The sequence below is a fragment of the Peromyscus californicus genome, unplaced genomic scaffold (assembly GCF_007827085.1).
Source record: "Peromyscus californicus insignis strain IS unplaced genomic scaffold, ASM782708v3 Scaffold_5__1_contigs__length_169319896, whole genome shotgun sequence".
NCBI lineage: Eukaryota > Metazoa > Chordata > Mammalia > Rodentia > Cricetidae > Peromyscus > Peromyscus californicus.
This window is the reverse complement of record NW_026294573.1, coordinates 149,232,411-149,260,238: the sequence shown is the minus strand read 5'-3', so window position 1 is coordinate 149,260,238 and position 27,828 is coordinate 149,232,411.

Sequence of the window (27,828 nt, the reverse complement as noted above, 5' to 3'; positions counted from 1 at the left end):
AAAATAAGATATTTCATGACAAATTCAAATTTAATCAATATCTGTCTATAAACCCAGCTCTACAGTAGGTGCTAGAAGGAAAACAACAACCCAAAGAAGTTAACCTCACCCACCAAAACACAGACAATAGATAATTCCACACCATAAGGAAACACACACACACCACCACCACCACCACCACCAACAACAACAACAACAATGACATTGTTCATTAATATCTCTCAATATCAATGGATTCAATTTACCAATAAAAGAACAGGCTAACAGAATGGATATGAAAACAGGATCTATCCTTCTGCTGCACACAAGGAACACACCTCAACATCAAAGACAGACATTACCTAAGAGTAAAAGTTTGGAAAAAGATTTTCCAATCAAGTACCTAATAAGAAAGCTGGTGTAGCTATCCTAATGTCTGAAAAATAGACTCCAAACCAAAATTAATCAAAAGAAATGGAGACGGACATTTCATACTCATCACAGGGAAAATCTACCAGGATGATGTTTCAATTCTGAACATCTGTGCCCCAAATGTAAGGGCACCTACATTCGTAAAAGAAACATTACTAAAGCTTAAATCACATATTGAATGCCATACATTAATTGTGGGAGACTTCAATACCCCACTTACATTAATGAACAGGTCATCCAGACAGAAACTAAACAGAGAAATAAGGGAACTAGTAGATGTTATGACTCACTCAAATGTACCTCACAGATATCTACAGAAAGTTTCACCCAAACACCAAAGAATAAACCTTCTCAACACCTCATGGAACCTTCTCCAGAATTGACTACACACTCAGTCACAAAGTAAGTCTTAACAGATACAAAAAATTTGGAGTAACGTCCTGTATCTTATCAGATCATTGGATTAAAGTTGGAGTCCAACAATAACATAAACTACCGAAAACTCATGAAACTGAACAACTCTCAACTGAATTACCACTGGGTCAAGGAAGAAATAAAGAAATTAAAGATTTCTTAGAATTCAATGAAAATGAACAACATACCAAAACTTATGAAACAAAATGAAAGCAGTGCTAAGAGGAAATTTCAGAGCAGTAAGTGACTTTGTAAAGAACTTGGAGAAATTTTATACTAGTGACTTAACAGAACACCTGAAAACCCTAGAACAAAAAGAAGCAAACAAATCCAAGAGGAGTAGACATCAGGAAATAATCAAACTGAGGGCTGAAATCAATAAAATAGAAACCGAACAGTACAAAGAATCAATGAAACATAGTTTGTTTTTGAGGAAATCAACAGGACAAATAAACTCTTTTCCAAACTAACTAAAAGACACAGAGAAAATATCCAAATTAACAAAATCAAAAACTAAGAGGGATATAACAACAGACACTGAGGAAATCTAGACAATCATTAGATTTTAGTACAAAAACCTGTTCTCCACAAAAGTGGAAAATCTAAAAGAAATGGACAAATTTCTTGATAGGTACCACATACAAAAATTAAACTAAGATCAGAAAACAATTTAAACAGATCTGTAACCCCTAAGGAAATAGAAGCAGTCATTAAAAGTCTCCCAACCAAGAAAAGCCCAGAGCTAGATGGTTTTAGTGCAGAATTCTACCAGACTTTCAAAGAAGAGCTAATACCAGTACTCCTCAAATTATTCCACAAAATAGAAACAGAAAGAACATTGCCAAATTCTTTTTCTGAGGTCACAGTTACCCTGACACCCAAACCACACAAAGATTCAACAATGAAAGAGAATTACAGACCAATGCTCCCCATGAACATTGATGTAAAAATATTCAACAAAATACTGGCAAACCGAATCCAAGAACACATAAAAAAGACCATCCTCCCTGATCAAGTGGGCTTCAACCCAGAGATGCAGGGATGGTTCAACATATGAAAATCTGTCAATGTAATCCACTATATAAACCAACTGAAAGAAAAAAACCTCATGATCATCTCATTAGATGCTGAAAAAGCCTTTGACAAAATCCAAAACTCCTTCATAATAAAAATTCTGGAGAGATCAGGAATACAAGGAACATGCCTAAATATAATAAAAGCAGTATACAGCAAGCCAACAGTCACATCAAATTAAATGAAGAGAAACTCACAGCAATTCCACTAAAATCAGGAACAAGACAAAGCTGTCCTCTCTCTCCATATCTATTCAATATAGTACTAGAAGTTCAAGTTAGAGCAACAAGACAACTGAAGGAAAGGAATACAAATTGGAAAAGGAAGAAGTCAAAGTATCAATATTTGCTAATAAATGATAGTATACATAAGTGACCCACAAAATTCTACCAGGGAATGCCTATAGCCAATAAACACTTTTAGCGAAGTGACTGGATATAAGATTAACTAAAAAAAAAAAAAAATCAGTAGCCCTTTTATATACAAATAATAAAAAGGCTGAGAAAGAAATCATGGAAACAACACCCATCACAATAGCCACAAATAATATAAAATGTCTTGGTGTAACTCTAACCAACTAAGTGAAAGACATGTATCACAAGAACTTCAAGTGTTTGAAAAAGAAATTGCAGAAAGTATCAGAAGACAGAAAGATCTCCCAATGCTCATGGATCAGTATGATTAGCATAGTAAATATGGCAATCTTACCAAAAGCAATCTTCCAGAGGCACCATTACCCCTGATCTCAAGATCCACTACAGAGCTATAGTAATAAAAACAGTATGGCATTGGCATAAAAACAGACACAATGATCAATGGAATTGAATTGATGACCCAGTCATAAATCCACACACCCATGGACACTTTTTTTTTTAAACAAAGAAATCAAAGCATCTTCAACAAATGGTGCTGGCATAACTGGATGTCAGCATGTAGAAGAATGCAAATCAATGCATATCTATCACCATGCACAAAACTCAAATTCAGGTGGATCAAAGACTTCAACATAAATCCAGTTACACTGAACCTGGTAGAAGAGGATGTGGGGAACAGCCTTGAACACATTAGCATAGGAGACAACTTCCTGAATAGAACATCAGTAGCACAGAAACTAAGATTGGCAGTTAATAAACAGGACCTCATGAAACTGAAAAAACTTCTGTAAGGCAAATGACATGGTCAAAACAGCAGCCTACAGGGGAAAAGATCTTCACCAACCCCACATGGGACAGAGGGCTGATCTCTAAAATTTATAAAGAATTCAAGAAAGTAGACATAAAAAAAAAAACCACCCAAATAATTCAATTAAAAAATGGTGTACTGACCTAAACAGTTAATTCTCAACAGAAGAATCTCATATGGCAGAGAAACACTTAAAGAAATGTTCATTATCTATGGTGATATTTTATTTGTGCTGAAATGTGATTTTATTTGTATGTTAACAAATAAAGTTGCCTGGGGGTCAGAGCTAATAGCAAGCCATAGCAGAAGCCAGGCAGTGGTGGCACACACCTTTAATCCTGATCACATGACAGGCAGATCTCTGTGGATACAGCCAGCATGGAGACACACGCCTTTAATCTCAATACCAACCGTAAAGACCTGGAGGTCTGTATAGACAGGCAGTGACGAGGAGGTCATGTGGTTGGGTTTACAACCAATGAGAAGGCAGAACAGAAAGTCAATAAAAAGACAGATACACAGGAAGTAGGTCTCTTTCTAAGGGGAAGGATGGCAGCAGCAGCAAAAGGTAAGAAAAGGTTTATAGTCTCAGCTCGTAGCTACTGCTCTGACCATTTGGGCTTTTAACTGCATTTGGCTCTGTGTTCCTTATTTAATAAGACTGTTACATCTACAATCATCCTTAGCTATTAGAGAAATAGAAATCAAAAGGACTCTGAGATTCCTCTCATCTTACACCTGTCAGAATGGCTCAGATCAAAAACACACGTGACAGTTCATGCTGGTGAAGATGTGGAGCAAGAGGAACACTCCTCCATTGCTGGTGGGAGTACAAACTTGTGCAGCCACCTTGGAAGGCAATATGGAGGTTTCTCAGAAAATAGGGAATCTATCTATCTCAAAACACAGTTAAACCACTTATGAGCATATATATGTACATACCCAAAGAATGCTCAACCATACCACAATGACACTTGCTCAACTATGTTCATAACAGCTTTATATGTAATAGCCAGAACCTGGAAACAACTCAGATGCCCCCAAAACAAAGAATAGATACAGAAAATGTGGTTCATTTACACACTGGAGTATTATCCAGCTGTTAAAAACAGTAACATTAGGAAATTTGAAAGCAAATGGATGGAACCAGAAAAAATCATCCTGAGTGAGGTAATTGAGATCCAGAAAAACAAACATGGTATGAACTCACTCATGAATGGATATTAACTGTAGTACCCAATGTAAAGGATAACCATGGTACAATCCATAGACCCAGAGAGGCTAGGTAACAAGGAGGGCCCAAGGTGGGGCTACCTGCATCTCCCAGGAAAGGGGAAATAAAGGAGATCTCCTAGTTAGACTGGGGGCAGGAGGGCAGGAGAACTTGAGGGATCAGGTTGGGGTGTGGGCAGAGGAGGAGAGTGCTACTGAGAAAGATAATTGGAAAGGGGGGTCTTTACAGAGTTGGGTGGTAGCCTGATGCCAGGGTATCTTCCATGAGTCTACAAGGATGGCCCCAGCTAAGACTCCCAGCAGCAGTGCATGCATAGCCTGAACTGGCCATCCCCTGTGATCAGATTGGTGACTACCCCGTTTTTCAGTGGAGAGCCTTTTTCCAGTGACTGATGGAGGCAGATTCAGAGACCCATAGTCAAACACTGGGCTGAGCTCTGGAGCTCCTGGAGTCCTGCTGAGGAGAGGGAAGAGAGATTGTAGGAACTAGGAGGTGAGGGACATTGCAAGAAAATTCACATGAGCCTATCTCATGGGAACTCACAGGGTCTGACCAACAACCAGGGAGCCTGGTCACAGGCTTGTCTTTCTTGGGATAGATGTTTCCTACTCTGCTTTCAATTGCTGTGATAAACACTGTGACCAAAGCAAGTTAGGGGATGAAAAGATTCATTTCAGCTTACAGCTTATAGTGCACCATGAGGGGAATTCAGCACCAGAACTCAAGGCAGGAATCTGGAAGCAGAAACTGAAGTAGAAGCCATGGAGGAGTGCTGCTTCCTCAGCCTGCTAACTCATTTACCCAGTGATGGAGCTATGTAGTCATGGCCACAGGTCAGTTTGATGGATGCAATTTCTCAGTTAAGCTTCCTTCTTCCCAGATGCTTCTAGCTTGTATCAAGTTGATAGAATTCAACCCAGCGAAATGTTTGTCATCATCATCATCATCATCAATTACTATTTTTTTTTTTTACTACTATCAAGTCAATTTCCTCATCCATTTCTTTTGGGCTCTTTGATTTGTAGAGCTGCAGTTGTTCATAATGGCCCCTATGAGCCTCTCTAATTCTGTGGTATTGGTTATAATTTTTCTTTTTTGTATTTATTATATATATTTGAATTTTTCTTAGTCTATTAAGTTTCATCAACTTCATCTTAGTAAGAAATCAACTCCAACTTTCAATAATATTTTCTATTTTTCTTATCTGTTTTACTTTTACATTCTGATTTTTTCTTAAATTTTTGTTTGGTTAGCACACAAAGTATTGGGATTCACCATGACTTTTCCATACATATATATCATTATACTTTATTCCCATTATCCCCCACTGTCTACCCCCCCCATCATTTCTCTTCCTGTCTCCAAATGATTCCACCTGCTTGTGTGGCATATATGCCATTTTTTGGAAAGATTTACTTATTTATTTTATGTATTTGAGTGTTCTATCTGCATGAATGCCTTTATGCAAGAAGAGGGCATTAGATTGCACTATAGATGGTTGTGAGCCACCATGTGGGTACTGGGAATTGAACTCAGGATGTCTGGAAGAGCAGCTAGTGGTCTTAACAACTGAGCTATCTCTCCAGCCCCATATAGGTATTTTTTTCTTATGTTTCTCCCTCCACCCTCCCTTTAGACTCCTTCCCCCCCCTCATAGTGCCCTTTCTATATTCATGTATACACACACACACACACACACACACACACACACACACACACACATACAGATTCACATATATGTATAAGTATATATCAAAATCTAGATTCCACATATGAGAGAAAATATGCACTTTTAATGAGTCTGGTTTAATTTAATTAGCGTAATGATCTTAGTTTCATGCATTTTCCTGCAAACTCTTCTTTCCCACTGAAAAAAATTCCATTGTGTATGTACCACATTGTCTTTATCCACTCATCTGCTGGTGGGAATCTTCCATAGCTTGGGTATTGTGAATAATGCAGCAGTAAACCATAGATATGCAAACATCTGAGTTATGCTGACTTTGAATCCTTTGAGTATGTACCCAGGAGTGCTATAGCTGGGTCATAGTATGATTCTGTTTTAAAGTTTTGAGTAAACACATCTCTAACTTCCATAGAGGCAGCACCAGTTTACATTCCCATCATAGTGCATAAGGGTTGCTCTTTCCCTACATCCATCCCACATCCATTAACTTTTGTTTTCTTGATGAAGCCATTCTGACTGGAGTGAGATGGAATGTCAAAGCACTTGTAATTTGCAGTTCTGAAATGGGTAAAAAGATGTTTAATACTTATTCTAATATATGTCAGATGCTTGCATTTTGTTCCTCTGAGAAATTTATATTTAATTTGTTACCCATTTTTACAGATTGGGTGATTTGAATTTTTGTTTAAATTTTAGAGCTCTTAATGAGTTCTGAATATTAATCCCCTACCCTATGCTTGCAGATTCCACCTCTTCTGACAGATGTCCCTTCACTTTCCTTTCTGTGTAGAAGCTTTCCAACTCTTAGGATTGCTTCTCTTGCTACAAGATTTCACTTTTAAAAGTCTGCCTATTTCCATGTCACAAAGTGCTGTTTCATTTTTTTCTCTAGCAGCTTCAGGGGTTTAGATCTATTTTGATTGATAACTTTTTTTGTGTGTGCAGAATGAGTGCTATTGGTTTAGTGCCGTTCTTTTACTTATGGATATCCATTTTTTCCAGTAACATTGTTCAAGAGGCTATCTTTTTTTCCTAGTGTTTATTTTTGTTACTTGTAATGGTTATTAATTATATCATAATTTTTCAATTGCTTGTTCATCAATACAGTCTTGTGGTTTTAAAAGCATTGCTATGTTTGCACTTTCAAACTAGAGTTAAAATTACTATATGTATTAAAATTTCAATAATATAGCATGATCAATATGAATGGTCCCTTACTACCAATGGGTTTTATGCTTTCCTTTACTCACAATACTAATTCCACCTCCTCCTTTTCCACTTTCTTCTTTGACTAGGTCTCATTGTATAATGTAGTGAGTTGGCCTCACTACATACCTCACTACACAGTCCAGTCTGACTTCAAACTTGCAATCTCCCCACCTCAATTCTCCAGTACTGAGATTATATACATGCACCACCATACCATCTGGTGGTTCTTTGGTTTCACCATTAAGAAATTTCTAGTATTTCTCATAAGTAAATATCCCTGGCAAGGAATTCCTTCAGTCTCTGTTTGAATGAGAATGTCTTAAAATCCCTTCTTCAATTGTAACAGGTGACTTTGGTATGTAACATATTTTTGACTTGCATGCTTTTAGTTTTTCTGACACTTTGAATAGGCTGTCTTCCTTTCATCTAGCCTGGGAAGTTTCTATTTAAAAGTCCACTGATAGTTCAGCAGAAGTTCCCTGTAAACAGGGAGACTCTTCTCTTGCTACACTAAAAATTTCATATCTCTGATTTTTTTTAAGAGTTGACTTAAAATACCTTGTCTTTGTAAATGTTGCTGTGAAGAGACACAGTGACCACGGCAATTCTCACAAAGGAAAACATTTAATGGAGGCTAGCTTAAAGTTCAGAGAATTAGTGCATTATCATCATGGCTGGTGGCAATAGTGGCGTGCAGGCAGACAGGGTGCTGGAGAAGGAGCTGAGAGTTCTACATCATGCTCTGCAGGCAGCAGAAGCAACTCTGTGTCACACTGAGCATAGCCTAAGAAAAGGAGACCTCAAGGCCCCACAGTGACATACTTCCTTCAACAAGGGGCCACACCTCCTAATAGGGGCCATTTCCTTTCAAACCACCCCAAACAGCTTGATGAAAACTTTGTGTTTATTCTGTTGGCCACTTTCCCACAAATATATTTGAGCTTCACATCTCTCTCAACATCTTAAAGTTTTTAATCTATTATTTCTTTAAATATACCCTCTAATCTTTTTCTCTTTGACTTTCCCCTCTGGAGGTACTGTAATCTTTGAATTGTTTCTCTTGATGATGCCCATGTATCACAAGCTTTCTTCACTTCTTTTTTGAGTAGTTACTTCTGTATTATCTCTTCCCCAGTTCACAGATCGACCATCTGCTTCAACAGGCTGTTTGTGAAGCTTTCTGTTGATTTTTCCATTTTATTCATTATGTTTTCAGCTCCAGGATATCACTTGGTTAAAGTGTTTTTTTTTAAAAGAAGGTTTCTAACTTATCATTGATTTTGTTCTGTCCATTGTTATTCTCTTGCTGACACTCAATTGTTTATCTATCTCTCTCTGGCTTGCTGAGATCTCTTAAAGCTATGATTTTTGTCAGGTCTGGTTTCATTTATTAGGGTCAGTTTTGAAAGTGTGTTCTGGTTCTGGTGTTGTTTTCTTGCCATTTTATGTATCTTCAAATCTTTGATAAACATTTTCACACTAACTTTTAAGTTATATTATTTATTTAGTGTGTGTGCATATGTGTGTATATGTGTGTAGGTGTGTGTACCATGATATATAGAGATCAGAGGACAGCTTGTGGGATCTAGTTTTCTCCTTCTACCATGCAGGTCCTGAGGGACTGAACTCAGGGTATTAGGATTGACAGCAGGAGCTCTTATGCACTGCTCTATTTAGCCACTCTAGATATAGTACAGAGAGTTAGGGGTACATTATAGACTAGTCATGAGGAAAGGGTGTATATATAAACCATTTGTAGTAGCAGGGATCATAATGGAACATATGACATAATTCACTGGATACTTCAGTGTAGTTGCAGTTTTCCTGGTCCTGCCCGGCTTCCACAGCCCTGCGGCCGCTTGGACCCAAATAAACACAGAGGCTTATATTAATTAAAACTTCTCGGCCATTAGCTCAGGCTATTGACTAGCTCTTACAGTTAAATTAACCCATAATTCTTATCTATGTTTAGCCATATGGCTTGGTTCCTTTTCTCAGTTCTGCCTTTACATCTTCCTTCCTCTGTGTCTGGCTGGCGACTCCTGACTTTTCCCAGAATTCTCTTCTCAGCTTGTCCCACCTATACTTCCTGCCTGGCTACTGGCCAATCAGCACTTTATTTATTAACCAATCAGAACAACACATTCACAGCATACAGCGTAATATCCACAGCACTTCAGTTTGTTTGTTTGGTTGGTTTTTTGGTCATTTTGAGCAAATATCTGACTAATGTAATCTTAGAGAAGAAGTCTGTATTTTGCTGCAGGGTTTAAAAATGGATGCAGTCCATTATGGTAAGAAGCTCATTAAAGCAGAGGTGAGGCAGCTAGTCAAATGCTGACAGGAAGTAGGGAGAGATGAACATTGTTTCTCTGCTCATTTGTCTCCTTTGACTCAGTCTGGAACCCTAGCCCATTTGAATGGTGCCAGTCAGAGAGTGTCTTCCTTCCCATTAAGCCTTTCTGAAAATACTTTCATAGGTAATTCCCAATGCTGTATTCATGGGTGATTCTAAATCCTGTCAAGTTAACAATCAAGATTGACTCCCACAGGTCCAGTTCTTGTCAATGTGACACCCCTATGTCTTAATTTTGATGCATAATATTCTACTTTGGTCCTCAAAGTCTCATGAAGATTCATAGTACAAATGTATTCTATTCATACATAAGAGTTTCCCAAGTATCAACCACTCTAATATTGCTGAAATGTCCACAGTTTCAAGTGTCTTCAAAGACTAAAGGCAATCCTTCAATTGTGAGCCTTTGTGAAATTTTTAAAATATCTAGGCTACATATCTGTCATACCATGGTTGTGGTGTTTTGAAAGAAAATGGCCTGCATAGAGAGTAGAAGTTTTAGGAGATGTGGCTTTGTTGGAGGAAATATGTCACTGTGGGGGGTTGGCTTTTGAGGTCTCCTTTGCTCAAGCTTCACCCAGTGTGACACACAGTTGCTTCTGCTGCCTGCAGATCAAGATGTAGAACTTTCAGCTCCTTCTCAAGCACCATGTCTGCCTTCACATTGCCATGTCTCACCACAAAGATAATGGACTAAAGCTCTGAAACTGTAAGCCAGCCCCAAATAAATGTTTTCCTTTATAAGAGTTGCCATGGTCATGGTTTCTCTTCACAGCAGTAGAAACCCTAACTAAGGCAACAGTACAGAATAAATATTACCAATCTAAAAGAGAGGATGGAGATCATAACAAAGCAAGATAAAGCAATGTCCAGCTAATACAAAATCCTACCAGCATCTGGGGCTTCTTCTAGTAATATTATGACTCTGACATACCTAAGTAGTCCTGAGTCTTCAGTTCTGCTACCTGTAATGTAACCTTCTCTTGGGCAAGCTCTACTCCCTGCTTGCAACTTTGCTTAGCAGATGCCCCATGGTCCTGGCATTCTTGGACATTATGGAGTCTCTACTGCAACTTAGGATTCACCTAAACATCTCCATATAATGGACTTGGAAATACCTGCCATACCTTGGTATCTCTTCAGGGACTCTGACTCTTAGCACATGGTGCTAAGCCTTATCTGCTCCCACGACCCTTTTAAATCCAGAGGTCTTCACAGCAACTGAGGTTGCACCTCCATGAATGGCCTCTCCTGGCCTCTTACAGTGCCAAGTCTAAGTTTCTGTCCATGGAACTTTCAATCCTGTAGCTTTTGTGCTTTCAAAATCATTGCCTTGTGGCTCTTATTGACATTTTGAGATGCAGCCTTGTCTTTCTGGACTACATCTTCTGAACACTGATGCTGAGGAAATACTTCCCAGAGAATTTCACCAAAATGATTCTAGTTTCTTACTAATCACAACTTATTCTTCAGCCTCAATCCACCAGCATCAATTGTCTCAGTAAAACAAAGCTTTCACTCCTACAGATTCATAATTCCAAATATTACATAACTATTCTTGATGGAGTCATAGCCATTGCTTCCCTTTGAAACTTCACAAATAAAGACCCCATTGTGTATATTTCTCTCAAAATTTCTGTGTTCCAACTTCCCACAACAGCTCATTAAACTTGGAGCATTAAGTTCAATGGTCTTTTCTAGTTCAAAACTCCAAAATTCTTCCACAAACTTCCTAAAAAAACAACATAGTCAGGTCCAACATTCACAGCAACATTCATTCACTCTTAGTACCAAGTTCTTTCTTTCTTTGCTTTCTGTTGCTGTGATAAAACATTAATCAAAAGCAATATTGGAGAGAAAAGTTCAAAGTCTCTTGAAAATATATACTAGTTTACAGATTACAGTACATCATTGAGGAAAAAGCCAGGGCAGGGTCTCAAGGCAGGAACCTGGAAGCAGGAACTAAAGCAGAGGCCACAGAGAATTTCTGCTCCCTGGCTTGTTCTTTATGACTTATTCAGCTTGCTTTAGTATACAACTCAGGACTGCCTGTCCAGGAATGTTAGCACTCATAGTCTTCTGGCCCCTGTAGCATCAATCAATAAACAAGAAAATTCCCCACAGACACTCACAGGGTTATCCAAAAAAGGCAGTTCCTCAATTGGGTTTCTTCTTCCTGGGCTATTCTAGCTTGTATGAGTCCTTACATCCCACTAAAACCTCACTCTTCACCGTTTGCATTGCTATTAGCATTCTAGTCACCTTTACTTCTACTATAATTATAAGCTCTGTTTATAGCACTTTATGCCTTCTCTAGTCCACAGCTACAAACTATGTCCCCCACAAAACCAGTTCCAAAGTTCTACAAACCACATTGTCAGGTTTATCATATCAATGACCCTCTTTGGTACCAAATTTTTATATTAGCTATGTTTCCAATTGCTCTGACTACCAGACCAAAGGAAATTAAAAGAAGATTTTCATCCAGCTTGTGTTTTAGGACATATGATGGGAGGGCATGGTAGTGGGCCATGAGGTGGCTAGCTGGGAGCATTGCATCTGCAGTCAGTCAGGAAGCAGAGAAAGGTAGATTTTGTGCCCCACTTGATTTCTTATTTGTATTTGATCTCAGGCTACTACTGACAGGATAATGCCATCCACATTCAGGGTGAGTCTTCCTTCCTTGGTTAAATCTCTCTGGGAGTACCCTTACAGATATTCTTGGGCATGTTTTCTAGACGATTCTCTATCTTGTCAAGTTGAACATCAAGACTAACCACCAAAACTGTGTTTTCCTCTATTGAGTTCTGAGTACTGGCTTGGGGAGTCTTCATCTCTCTTCTTTGTTGCCAGCTTTGTCTAACTACTGAGGTACACTGATCTTCTGTGTATATTGGTGGACTCACATAGGCAGACTCCTTGGTCACTGTTCCCAAAAGACAGAGAAGTCAAGCTCGCTAGTTTTTCCCTTTATCCTGTGGAATGATCACAAGTGGAGAGACATGTGGAGGTGCTTCCTTTGATGCCTAGCTGCACTCCTCTGGGCAGGACAGCATAGGTACAGAAGAATTGTTTTATTTATATTTAATATGTCTATCCTGTTTCTTTCTTCTCTGATGGTATTCTGAAACTCCTGAACCCCAGCAAAGACATTTTCATCTGTGGCTGTTTGTTAATTCAGTATACCTTGGAGAGAGGATAGTAGAGAATTTATATTGTGCAATCTTGTTGGGGTCACACACTCTGGGACAATGATACATTCTTAGCGGCTGCCATATAACTTCCAGAATCTCATCGTGGAAGGAAGTTGTTTTCTTGCCTATTGGCCTGAAGTTTTACTGCATGAATTGCTTTTCTGATTGGTCATGATTCTTATGATTCTCTTCCATGTCAATAAGTCATAATAAATGTTCTCTGAGCCTGATAGTAGCCAGTTTTAACCAAGACAGCAGAAGAGTGATTTTTCCTGAAAGGGATTTGACTTCTCTTGTATGTTTTATATTTTATAAACAACTTGACAGCTTACAAAATCAGAAACAAACAAAAATGTATTTTGAAATATTTTGGATTATATTTATCAAATTGGAGAAAACTGGTATTTTTCCAGAATTGAGTTATCAAGTTTCTAAATATGAGTCTCTAACTAGCTTCAGTAATGTTTTATAGTTTCCTTCATACTTTTAATTGGGTTGATTCATTCAACGGTATATCTAGTACTTTTACATTATAATTTAAAAAAAAGAAATCTCATTTTTAGTTTCCATGGCTAGGATATAAAAAAAGATGATATCTTGAATATTAAGACTGTACCTGGTAATGCTATTAAAATCACTTGTTTCAGCAATTCTAGATCAGTGTTTTTTTAATTAATTTTAATAATTAAGATTAGGGGCCTTTTCAAAATAATCTTTCCTGTGTCCCGTCTGCTACCCCTGCAATAGAGCTTGATCATACATTCAGAAAAGTTTCCCAAATGATTTTGTTGTAAAAATCTAGTTGTGAGCTACTGTTCTTTACCAATGCAGTGATGTGAGATGTAAATCAATTTTCTGTACAGTATAAGTCCTAAATATGTTTTGCTTCTGACTATCTGAGTAACTGAGGCAAAAACCTACATTGTTTTAGACACATTTGTTGGAATTTCTTTTTACCTTTGATTAGATAAGGGTAGACCATAAAAGCAACTAGTAGAAATTTAAAGACAAAATTTGTTTGTAAGAATAAAAAGGGATTTAAAGGTGAGATTCTTTGAATCCTTTAGAAGGTCTGTGGCAGAACAAGTTCAGAAAAAGATGTCAGAAATGGAGGTGTCTGGACGTGTTCTCTCTTGGCCAAGATCTCTACAAACAACAAAGTACAATGAGTAAATCACTTTTAAATGGATGAGACTAGGAATCCAGATGTTTGGAAACAAGATACTAGCTGGTAATGCACTGCAGCCTATCATCCAGGCTCTTCCTCAGGGAAACGAGAGTGAAGCCAGGCACTGTGCTTTCTAAATATCCTCTAGAAACCAATCTTGTTGTCACCAACATCACAACTTTGTTTCAGCTGGCAATTTGCCAATATCTGCTTGGCAAGGACTTTTTCCCCTTGACTCTCAGACATATATTTTCCCATTTTAAAGCACTGAACCTAACACACAGCAGAGCAAGAAGATTGGAATCACATCAGCTGTACTCCAACCTATTTGCAGGAAAACCTCCAATCTTCATATTTAAAGTATTATTTTTGCCTTCAAAATCTTGGCAACATAAATTATCAGTGTGTGTATCACTGTTCAGAGTAATCCAAAGAAGTAAAAACATATGTCTGTGTAGCCACACAGGTGGCTCTTCGCAGTTATTTTGAGTTTTATAAAGCAAATAGGTCAAATGCAGCAGTTTTAAAGCATAGAATATTTATATGCCATGTTATTAGTATTTTAATTTAAAGGTTATTTGGATTTTACAAATGACGTGATTAGCGTATGAGAAGCTTATTATGCAATACAAAATCATCAATAAATTTATTATTTGACTGGAATAAGGTCAAACACACCTTTTCAGTTCTTTGACCACTTTATGAAGATCAAACTTACCCAGTCATTTGTTGAGTGCAAAGGAATATGTATTAGGAAGGGAACAGAGTGTTTCCTTGGAGGCTAGTTGGCCAGATAAATCACGTCAGCATTGCATAAGCCAGCAGAGAGATAATTAAGTCATTTAAATGTGAGGTTTCTTGGCTTCCCCTTCCTGTTTTATTCCCTTGTCTCTTGGAAGCAGAAACTATGAATCCCGTCCCATGTCCTTCTCCAGGCTCATCTTAACATCCCTCATCCTCCCTGAGGTCAGTACACACACTTTCCTTTTATTGAGGAGAAAAGAGTATTGAGAACAAATGCTAGCTAAGATTCATATGCTAAATGATAGATTTCTGTACAGCTATGTAAGTGTGTGTGTCTTGACCTCACTTTATCTCAAATTGATCTATTTATGTATCCTCTCTCCTTTAGGATGTAAATTCTGGCAGGATAGGGGTATGGTTCATTCATCGCAGTGCTTCTAAGACCTTATATAATAGGTGATAAGGAATATTTCTTGAACAAAACTCAACTGAAGACCATCTAGAGAACAACTTATTTACTTTAGGGATAATGAGACAGACCAGATGGCAAAGTGATGAGCGCAGGTTTCCACGCTAGGCAGTGGCAATGACCTTCTTCCCTGCTGAAAAGTCTTAAAGGCCAGCACTTATTTATTTACTTATTTATCTATCCATTTATTTATTTACCATTGACCATTTGTTCACTCTGTGGTATGACTCAACCAGAGGAACACATTAAGCATATGAGGCCACTTGGAAGCATTATAAGATGTTTTGGGCAGTGGGACCATCATTTGGCTGATGGTCCTTGGCTCTCCACATTCTGTTCTCATAGTCCCAGATGGCAGCTTAGCATAATTTCCCATGCACTGTGCCCAGCTAAATGATTCTGTCCAAGCTCAATATCAAAAAAATAGGATGATGTAATTTGGGAGGGAAACATAATTTGGAACCTATAACATAGATATTCTATGTTCACTGAATTAGTGAAATCCAATTCTATCTTGACATACAAATGTTAAATGTAAATCATTTTTGTTTTTATACCTTCAAATCTAAGTAATTTTTTAAATAAAATCTAAACTTTTAGGTATTAAAAGGTCTTTAAAAATCTTATGTTTTTTTTCATTTTATTGTTATTATTATTTTGTGTGTGCGTGTGTGTGTGTGTGTGTGTGTGTGTGTGTGTGTGTGTGTTTACATACAGCATGCATGTGGATGGCAGGGGATAACTTGAGGAAGTGTGTTATCTTCATCCACCATGTGGGTTCCAGCTGGGTCATCAGGCTTTATTATGATAAGCACCTTTACTCACCATCACATCTCTCCAGACTGATATTTAAAACCTTTCAACCCAACAAAATTTGATGTCTTCTCCTTATACATTTGTCATCTAAGCCACATACCAACATGTATTCAATGATGGACCCCATGCATGGTGGTCACCCATATCACCTAGGTATAATAGGCTGTTCTATGTCTGTGTAAGTATACTTTATGTGTTTCAAATATATTATTTAACATGCATTTTTCTGATTGTATTCTTATCCTTAAGCCATGACTCTCTATATTTATATATGAATGTACACACATATACATACAAAATGTTAAACATCTAAAAATTACAATGTTATTTATGTGTTTCCCATACACATATTAGAATGTCAATATTTCATTTCTTTTATCTCATGGGCAGTGCTATCATCTAAGAAACTGTTTTGAGATATTTCATCACAAAATTATTTGAAGTGGTTTTCCTATATAACTAAGGGTTTGATTTACTTTCTATAAAAATAGGGTGCAATATTTGAAATAGGAGACATTGGTTGTTTTCCAAAAAAATTGGTATCAGCTATTTAGTTCACGTCTGAGCTATAATATAGCATTGTGCCTGTTTTGACTGCTGTTTTGACTTAAACAAAATCATTCCCTATGTAATCTTCAACAAATGTTGAATTTCAAGATAAAATTACATACATTTGAAGAAATTCAGTATACAAATAAATACAGCACGCTGCTGTTTAGGGACTGCTGGTGCAATCTGCTGCCAATTCTTAAAGCATTAAGCCCTACAACTCCTCTACTAAATAATAATGCAGGCCTGAGGTGCGCTGGAGAACAGGGTGATGCAGTTATTGAAATCAACAGAATCAAGCATCCAGTTACCAATTTGGACTGGAAACTTGCCAAGGTAGATTTTATTTATTTATTTTTTTACTACTGTTAAAGCTGACAGAATTAAGATATAAACATATACTCAAACACTCAAACTCTAAAAATAAAGACAAACATACCAGTTAGAAAGTATATTCAGCAGGATTCTTTAAAGGAAAACACACACATGTATCTATATCTCTATATCTCTAACTCTATCAATCAATCAATCAATCTATCTATCTATCTAACTAACTATCATCTATCTATTTTTAGATTGGCTTATAGCTTGATAAGAGGCCGGGTAGTCCAACAACAGCAGTTTGCACATGGGAGAGACTGAGAACCAGGAAACTGCTCAGTCCATGAAGCTGGTTGCTTCAGCACATCTAGTCCAGCACTGATGGCCTGGACTTCCCTGGAGAGTGGCTGGTAGGAAGACTAGATTGTATTAACAAAACAGCTAGAGTCTGATGGGCAGGGTGGCAGCAGTAGCAACAGATGAGCTCACTCAGGAAGAAAAAGGCAGGCAGGCACTTAGAAGCAGGTCTTCCCTTTCTATTCATTCTTTTTGGAAGTGAGCCTCACAGATGTGCGCAGAGGTGTGTCTCCTAGATAGTTTTAAAACCTGTCAAATTGACATATGAAATCAACCATTGTAAAAGGTCAGGGACCTTTGAATTTCAGTTTCTTTTTCTGCATCCAATTCTGTGTTTTTAGGCCACTTCATGTGCCTTGCCATTGAAATATCTATTCAGATGCAGTGGAACTGCCTTTGAGTCTTGTAAACAGTTCTTCTACTTCTGTGGGCCAATATATGGGCTCAGCTCTATCTTTTGCAAGTTGGCAATGATCTACTTCAAAGTTTCACAATTAAAAAGAGGTTAAAAAAAGCTTCAGATACTCCAAGAGCTGTCCACAAAATAACAGCAAACTTAAATAGTGTTAAGCTGAGGTGTGAGTGGTAGAGCACTTTTCTAGAATGTATGAGGCCCTGGGTTTAATCCCCAGCATACAGAAGTCAGATTACGTCCCCATCTCCGTTTCCATTTCCAAGCAGGGTTAGCAGATTTTTAATTGCATATCACCTCAATGCTTTTTGATATTTAATAGGATTATTCAAGAACAGGAATTCTTGGCATTTCCACGAAGTTTTATTTCTATTATCTCCAATACGTTCAGATTTGAAGGAACAGTTTTGGTGCTAATTACCAGATTTTGACTTTTATGAAAACCCCATACCACATGTCCCGATTTCCTACCCAGCTACATGTGGAATCTGAAATGTGGCTTTATCAAAATGAGCTCACACTTTGGTGTGTGGAATTTCACTTCTAAAGTAGAGATCGTAATTTCAAAAACAAACATAATTTGCACTCTGTTTTTTCATGAAAAACTACGATGCTTGGCTGTGATCTGATGAAAAATGTTTTACCCAAGTACTGGCTTTTCTACGCAATGCATCTGTAGCTAAAACCAGTTGGTCGTGAGCAGCATCTTCCTCCACACAAACACGATAGCATCTATTTAATTGGTACCTTATTAAAGAGAATGTCTTTGACATTTTTTCTTTAAAATTATTTTATTCTTCTTTAGAAATCCAAAATCCACTTTAGTATTTCCTATCTACTTGAATCAAGAGCAATGGTTTGAGCGACCAACGATGGGAGCAAAAAAGGTTTTTAATTTACTAATTAATTAAAATGAAAGAGTTGGTTAATCGTCATATGAGATAGAAATCGTCCTCATTTCCCCGGTGGCAGCTGATACATCAGAAGACAGACAAGTATTTAAATTCCTTACCACCTGCCAGCCATTTTACCTCGAGTAAGTTACATAACCTCATATGCACCAAGATTCTCCATCCAGTGAACAGCAAAACATTATAGAACAATTTTGGAGATGAAATGACAGATGAGATGTTTAGCATCTTTTGTTAAGTACTTGAAGAAAGGTGGCGGCTGGTCAGGGGTGTGGCTCGTGTTTCTGGTGAAGACGATAGAAAAGAACACGAGGCCTTGGGTAACAGCTCAGTTGGTAAAGTCCTTATCTTGGAAACATTAGTACCTCACCTGAGCTTAGTTACCCACACGTTTCTAAAAAGCTGAGCACGGTAGCATGGATGCAAGAAGATCCATGAGCCTTGCTGGTCAGTCAGCTTAGCATCATCAATAAGTTCTAAGCTTAATGAAATGAAATGTCTCAAAAGACAAGAAGGGGAACATTTAAGGAACAATACCTGAAGTGTCCTCTGTCCTCTACAGGCACATGTGTATACATATATACAAACAGACACTCAAACGCATGTATACACACACACACACACACACACACACACACACACACACAAACATCAAATGAATCACATCATACCACTTGGGTTGTTTAGACTTTCAAGTTTTTATAGTATGACATTGAGAAAGTGATTTGTAATAGTGTTATTTTTCATAAACTTTATAAATAATTATTGATTGTGTTAGACATTAAGTTAATTCTAAGAATTAATCTTCATGGTTAAATAGATACATAGTCCAATAAGAAAAGAGTACAGGAGAAGTTCCTAATAGAAGAGGATTCACACGAAAGGTTATCTTCCTAGCTGACAAGGTATACAAAGCATCCCTGGACACCACTGAGAACAGGATAAAAGGGAGAAGTACAACATGTGGTCCTGTTGTCAGTGAGGTTGGGTTCAGAGCCACTTCTATCACTTATTATTGTAAATCTTTCAGCAGGTTAGTTAGCCTCTGAGATGGATAGTAGCATGTGTCTCTGAGAGTTATTTTGAGAATCAAATGACATAATACCTCAAAGTCTTAACAAGGTCCTTGGCACATGATGAACATTCCAGAGATGCTTCAGTTCAGCTCTCATTGTGAATAGTCCTTTCTTTTGCAGGATTCACACTTAGAGGCCTGCATTGGCTTTCTTGAAAGGAAAACAAAATGGAATAAAATAGGCAGTTTTGATGTTAGACCTTCTCTTTCTGTTCATGACCTTGTCCCAAAGCTCTCATGCCTATGTAGAAAACCAACTTCTCTTTGGAGAAGAGTCATTGGGTCTACCCGACTGAATCCCTGGAAGGCATAATCAACCTTCAGTGGTGTACATCCTCCAGCAATCTAGACAAGTAGTTTTGGGCCTTTGAACTTCATCGTGAGCATTCCTTTTATAAGTCTGGTATTAAATCTGTATCTTTTTGAGATTTATCAAAGTGAATAACACTGTTAGTCTTCTAAGAGTCTCTTACCCATGAATGATTTATAACAAAGGGACCTACTTCATTAAAAGGCTCTTGTGTTCCAGAGGCCCTTGTGAGCTCAGAGAGCTAAGAGTTGCCATTACTATAGTAGAAGAAAGAGATGTTTATTCACGAGAAATAAAGAGGACATGGGATGTTTATCAATTGTTGGCCGGTTACATTTTCCCTAGGTTCCCTTTCTTTTGTATTTCTAACCAAGCCTCTTTTTCCTGTGTTTCCTGTATGCCTCAGTGTCCTAGGACCTGCTCTTAGATGAATAAGACTAGCAGTGTCTCTGCCTTAAAAGAGCTGCGGATGGTATCCAAAGTGGGCTGCTTACGAGGGCACATCCTACTGCTACATCAGTCTGTGGGTGTAGGTAGAGAACCAGAGGCAGAGAGAGCCTTCAGAATGTCTGGAAAAGAGGCAAGAAGGTTGGACTATAGTGATTGGAGCATAGCATGCTGCAGATGAGTGTGTCAGAGAAACAGGGACCTTTCTCCACACTTACAAACATTGCTTGCTTTAAACTAGTTTTCATATTCAATCAATAAAGTCTGGTCCATTTTAAATTTTATAATAAGAGTGGAATTTTACAAAGGGATTTTTTGAAGAACTTGTGTCTCATTTCAAATACATGCTGTAATTTAAATCCTACTTAATGTGGTTTCCACATGAATTTTTCAAGTCTGGGAAAAGGTGGCCTCAGATGTCTATAGTGAAATTTTCTTAATCACTTAAACTAGATGCCATGTAAATGATGTTCTGTATTTTGAGTCAAAGTCTAGTTATATAGCTGAAGCTGTGTTTGAACTCACTATGTAGCTCTAGATGGTCTTTAACTCAAGATCCTTCTGTCTCAGGTTCAGCAGTGCTAGGACTATAGTGTGTGCCACCACATCTGTCTCTCATGACAATTATTTTGTCACCATTCCCTTGCTATAGTTTACTAGTAGAATGTTCCACATACAAAAAGACCATTATGAACTAAAGGTTGGGAAAATATATTTCCCTTTTACTTGGCTCTTTATGCATAGTTTTCCTAGTATATGGTTAATTTATCATTGACCTGATGTCATCATTTCGATACTACAAAGATGTAATACCAGAGGAGAATAACATGATGGTAGTATACATGTGGGATTTTAGGAACTTATCAGTATTGTTTTGGTATGTACATTTTCTGAAACTTACTTAAAATGATAGCTGGATGAAGTTATGAGTTGTGATGCTTTTAATCTGTAATCATTATGTGGATCTGGATTCATTTTATTGCATGTTTAGAAGGATGAATGGATCTATGAAAAGTCAGCTAATGGTTTATTAGAACATTGATTTGTTTGATTCATTAGTACATAATGAAATATGAATTGTAAGAAACTACTGAAACTTTTTTTTGGCTATAGTTCAAAAACATTTACATGATTGAAGAGAATTATTTTTCCAGGAGAATCAAGTTTAATAGTAATCAGATGTTCCTTCTGGAAGCACGAGGATAGTAGTAACAGTTTTGGAATGAACTTCAAATGCTTGCCTTGTAGTTGACTTCTGTAGAACCATAGTGAAGTCAAACATATAGAAGAGCAAACTTTCTGTCATGTGTTTTGATAATACAATTTTTCCATGAAGTTTGAGTGGCAGCTCTAGACACCAGAATGAAGTTCTGCAGAGATGATAAAAAAAAAATAACCTGATCATACCTGTTCACCATTCTAGCAGCTTGAGCTCAAGCATTGCACAGGTCCATGAAACATCATTTGAACAATGCTGCCAGTTGTATTACACAGTGGGATTCCTTTAAAAAGCATTTTCTTCTGTGTCAGTTTTTGCATCTATGTGTCATTTCACAAGTTTCATAAGTGAGTTCTTTTTTTTGACAAGGCGATTTGCAGTAAAAGCTGGCCTCAAACTTGTTATGTAACCAAGGATAGCCTTGAACTTGCAATCCTCCAACCCCATTTCTCCCTCTTAAGTACTGAGATTACAGATGTGTGACACTACTTATTTTTTTTTTGTGGTGCCAAGCATCTGAAAATATAACCTCAGGCTTTGTAAATGCTAGCATGCACTCTACCAACCGAGCTACACACAGCCTTCTGACAAGTGTTTCTAATATACTTCTAAATATTATATTCTAGTCCTCGGTAACTCTACAAACCATATGTCATCCAGTTTTGCTGGGGGAAACAGGAGATGGAAAGTGAAAGGAGTAGAGTATCTGCTGGAAACTGGCAAAGAAGAATGATCTAAGTCTTCCTGACTTTATCTACTCTAATCCCATGATTCTGTCTGTCCTCTATACCTTCTTGATACCTCAGCATTGATTCTTTAATGTTTTTATCATATCTGTAACTGTTTTTACATTTAACAGTTTAAATCAAACTTACTGTCCTCTGCTTCCAGAGTCGTTATGCAGGATGAATATCCAAACACCTTAGCGCAGCTATGAATTCCATGAGACCTGGCTCTGCTTACTTTTCCAACTTCAGTCAGTTCCTCTTGGCATCTCAACACTGACTTTCTCAGTGCCCCACTCCCCACAGCCCTTAGCAAATGCCCACCCTCACATTAGTTAATATGAGGAAATCTTCAGACCTTAGCTGGCGTTGCTTCCTACAGAATGTTCCTGGTCATTCCTATTCCTTCAGTGAGAGTGTCTTGCAGACTACTATAGCTTGCCCCAAAGGGTGGGTTAGTCATCTTCTGACTGGTATGTTTGACCCCACAAGGTGTAATCTTATAGAGACTGGAATTGTATTTTCATTTCCTGGCATAGCACTTGACATCTGTTAATCACTTAAAAATCATGCATAGAATGAATAAGCAGGTAAATGAATGAAAGAATAAACAAACAAACAAATAAATAAATAAATAGTAATGGAAAGATGTAGACAGGAATGTGGGGTTCTCAATAGCAAAGGAGAAATAAAATATTTAAGATTTGAATTTTGCTTTCCAAATTTCCTTGTTTAGAATTTATTACTATATTTATTTTGTCTCGTCAGTTTCAATAGCTTCCTCTTGTTTCAAGATGGGGAGAACAATGTAAATATATATGTATATACATCACAATAACAATTGTATTGATTTTATTTATATCTTCAGGAATAATTGGTTTTTAAAAATTACATTCATTATTCTGAGCCAAATTAAAGATACATGTCTCTATTAAAAATCAGTATGCCACAATGGGAAATAGGATATTGTAGACAAAAGTCTCAAACTACATCAGTTTGACGGAAAAGGAAGAAATTATCATCTCTGGTTGTTATCTATTCTATTATAATCTATCAGAACCTCTCAGGATTTTTGATCACATGAATTTTAGTATAGAATTTGTTGTTCTAAAGGTGATTGTGAAATCTTTACTGATTTAATTACATTATGGGGTCAAAGAACTGTGAATTTCTAATAGACTAAATTCTATCTACCTGGTTTTGGAAGACTCTATTTGAAAGATGGCCTCTTAAAATACTATGGCAAAGATTCCTCCTGGTGAATACAGCATGCAGCAAATCCACTTACTGGAAGGGGCACAGTCTGAATATTCCTGTGCAGTTCTGTGCAAGTTTCCTAAATGGCAGATTCATTTAGCTGTCTGATTCATGGTCCAGATTCTAGCCTTCAAGCATTAATTGGCTCCACTCTGTTGTGATGTTTTGCATGCAACAAGTCAAACAAACTGTAAAGGATGGACCATAACAGTGACAGGAATAGACTCAGCTATTCATGAACCTTGTTTGCACTTCATTTGTTATTAAACCAGTAGGCCAGCATTATAGCGCATACACACACACACACACACACACACACACACACACACACACACTCCCACTCATGAACACAAGTAATACATATGAATAGATGTAGGTTTTCAAGCTTCTCTCAGAGAAACATCTAAAATTCAGGGAACGATGCATTTGGCACATGCAGATTAAATCATTGTAGAACTTGGGATCAAAGATGGCGGACTTTCCTCCCTGTAGGCTGGGGACACAGCCAGGTCAACACACAAAAGTTTAGCTTATTACTCCATAAGGGAATTCTTCCTATGCTGAAATTATATTGGTCCAAAGTTTAATTCTTGCTATGTCACCAGGTCTGGGGTAAGCCCTGCTATGGCTACTCATTTGCTCATATATTTTATTACTTCAGTTTAGTTCTCAAAACCATCCCCAGGCCAGTGTACAAGATAGATAAGCTGAAATTAACCTCAGCTCCCCAAATAAAATAAACAAAGCGATAGCATAACTATACTCACGTCCTAACTTTTGCTGGCTGGTTTTGTTTTTTTTCAGTCACCGTGGTGGTTACACTTCATGGTCAACTTGATGGGCTAGGGAATCCAGGAATTCCACCTCTGGAAAAGTTGTGGGGATATTTCTAGAAAAGTTTAGCTGGGACTCTGGATTGAGTAAAAGTAAGGAGCTGAGCACCACCGTTCGAGGGTCTCAGCTTTCTGACTGTGTGTGCAGTGTGACATCAGTCACCCAACACACCCTTCCCAGCACAGCGAACTCCATCTTCTCAAACCGTGACCCCCAAATAAATCCTTCCTTTCGTCAGTTCCTTTAGTCAGCTTCTTATTCACAGTAATGAAACATTTAACAAACATAGACACTGATTATCTGCGTTCTAAGGTTTTATTTTTGTATCTTGTTCTACCCAAACTCACCCCGGGGATTACTTTAGGCAACATCTTGTGCCTGTTTGGTCAGCAGAGCCTTCAAAATTATCGCTATCTCATCTACCCACTCTTGATAGACTTAGGGTAACAAGAGATTGGAATGCTGAGCAATTGTCACCAACATGATAGTGAAACTTTTGAGAGAATGAAGCCAGCAGAGTAGAGAAAAACTTAAATGATGGGTGCAGGAAATGATAGGAATATTGGTGGCATCGTGTGTGTGTGTGTGTGTGTGTGTGTGTGTGTGTGTGTGTGTGTGTGTGTGTGTGTGTGTGTGTGTGTTTTGACACAGAGTCTCAGGTAACCCAATCTAGTCTCAAAATCGCTATGCAGCCAAGAATGCGCTTGCACATCTGATCCTCCCTTTGTTCCCTCCTGAGGACTGGGGTTACAGGAGTGCATTAACCACACCTAGCTTACACTGGGGCAGGGATAGAACCTAGATTTGTGCATGTTAGACAAGCACTCTATCAAATGGCCAACATGCTCAGCTCTTAATTGAATTTTTATCCAGTTGAGTCTATCCTGGTACTTGCAGTCAAGTTAGCTGTTAAATGCTGTTGGTTTTAAGACATTTGGGCTGGTTTTGTGCCTTGAATTTTTGAGTCTATACTGGAAGAACATGCCCATTTGAATAAGCATTGGTGAGTTTAGTTCACATCGAATAGAGTTGTACATGTGCATTATCTACTGTATTGCATATGCCTTTTTACATGTCTCTCAAGTTAAGGTATAACTACATGCTTCAAGCAAACACAGCCCTTTATATGAATTTTCCCAGTGTATACATGTCTCATAATCTTTACATCTTTTTAATCTGCTTGCAAGCTTTCAGAATTTTAGGTGACACTACCTCATGCCAGTGCTTCTATGGCTGTGGTCAAGTCCTCAAAGCCTCTCCACAGTAGCAGTTGCACAATTGCTGGTGTGTGGATCTCCAGCAATCATATTCTGTGAGAGCCAGGGATGATCAGAGTCGTTTCAACAATCCTTCACTGCATCTGTCTCATATGCTGCATGTGATTTGTGAGAAGTATCCCTCCAGTTTTCCTATAAAACTAACATCAGTGTTTACCTATAAACAGACACAGAAGTCACTGCTGACTGTACCCTGCTTTGTATACAATCCTATTATATAAAGAGCTCAAGCAGCATGTCTGTCTGCCTAGATGTGTGTGTTCTCCTCTCCAGCTGCCAACCACCTAAATTATTCAGCAAGCCCTGATCATGCCAAGTTTTTAGTCAACAATGGAGATCCTGCCAAAGAGCTAATAATGTTAAAAAAAAAAAAAAGCAATGTTTGTGACAATTAACGGAGCCTGCAGCCTGCAACACACATTGGACTCATTTGTAAAGGAAAATTTAAATGATATGCTTCATTATAAATGGTCCCATGCAGCACATTGCTAATCAACCAAAGCAGCTTCTTCATCTCCCTTACAACCCCTCCCAGCTTCCTTTCTGATAAACCCAAATGACAGCACTGTGTCAAGACTCTTGGCCACTGCTCACTGCAGTTGTAAATGTGGTGTGGTTATCTATCAGTGCTATAATCAGCTTAGATCAAACTGAATAATTAGCTGGAACAGGGATGAATAGAGCACCAGCCTCTTATCTTGTCTATTAATAATCACAAGTATAACTTCACAGTCAAATCAAGAGGTATGTTACTGTTCCCCCGAGAGCCTGTTTGGGTAAAACCCCCTGTGACTGTACAATCTAAGCAGTGCAGATGGGACAGTGAGCCAATAATGACAAGCTGACAGCTGCCAAACACAGTGATCCCTCCCCCAATCCTGAATCAGAGAGGGAGAGGGAGAGAGAGAGAGAGAGAGAGAGAGAGAGAGAGAGAGAATATGTCAAATGGCTATTATTTTTCAAAGATGTTGTGAGATGAAGACAAAAGGGAGAGGAGGAAAGAGGACAGTATAATTGCTGGTTCATCAAGCCACACAGCCACATCCTTCTGGAGGATGCTGAACTCAGGGTTAGTGTATGTACACCTTGTCCCTTCTCTTCAAGGTCAGTGGTTGCTCTTTCTCTGAAGACACACTGCATAACCCAGTTCTTTAGGCTATAACAATATTTTGTGCAAAGAAGTGATTCATCTCTAAGTGTATCTTTTTAAAAATGAAGGACAAAATAACTTATAAGAAAAATATAAATTTAATACTTCTAAGCATTCATAAACAAGCTCTTGTGTACACGATGGTGCTTTCTCCCTGGTTGCTCTAAGTTGTATTTGCAAGGTTGTTGAAAGTTTCAGGCTCCCACCCCAGAAACAATTCACACATATTAAATTTACACATGGTGCATTGACTTTTCTTGGGGTGATGTGAACAAATGTCTATTCATTCCAGATAGGGCAACATCAGACTAAAGAACCAATTCTGCCCAAATCTGAGCTGGTGAATCCATGAATTGATTAGGCTTACTCACAGAGCATGAGTGAAGAGCTCTATAAGAATGTGTACAACTTCTAAACAGCTTCATCCCTAGAAAATGCCACACCATTATGGATGAAAGCCCCATGAAAGCTGCATAACGCAGGACCATTTTATTGTACTTTTTATATACTCGAACATCTGCCAAGATCATTTGCAGATGGTGGGGATTTGGGGAAGGGTGCAATGACTGAAATGTCAGGTGCAAGTCATGTGAAGTGTCCTTCTGTGGAGTGTCAGGAACTCCATTACAATTGCCATGGACTTAGCTATCACTACATTGTTCTGTTTGTCATGTTGTCATGACAACCAGGTCAACGTTATCTCTACTTCAAGATGGTGATGGGATGATAGTATTATACCTAAAGAAAAAGCCACACTATAATAGCACAGCAGTTTTCAGAAGAAAGTGAGGGATTTGTAACCTCCCTAATATTCCTGTGTGGACTTTCAAGGTGTTTATTTACTCTAGCTCAAAATTACTTGGTTTGAGCACATAAAATAATATTGAACAAGATAAAATAAGACAAGGTGAAAGCCTTCATATTGAGGCTGGACAAAACAACCCAATGGGAGGAAAAGAGTCTCAAGAGCAGGCAAAGGAGTCAGAGAGGCCTGTTCTTTCTGAAGAGGAAACAGAGCTGGTGTGG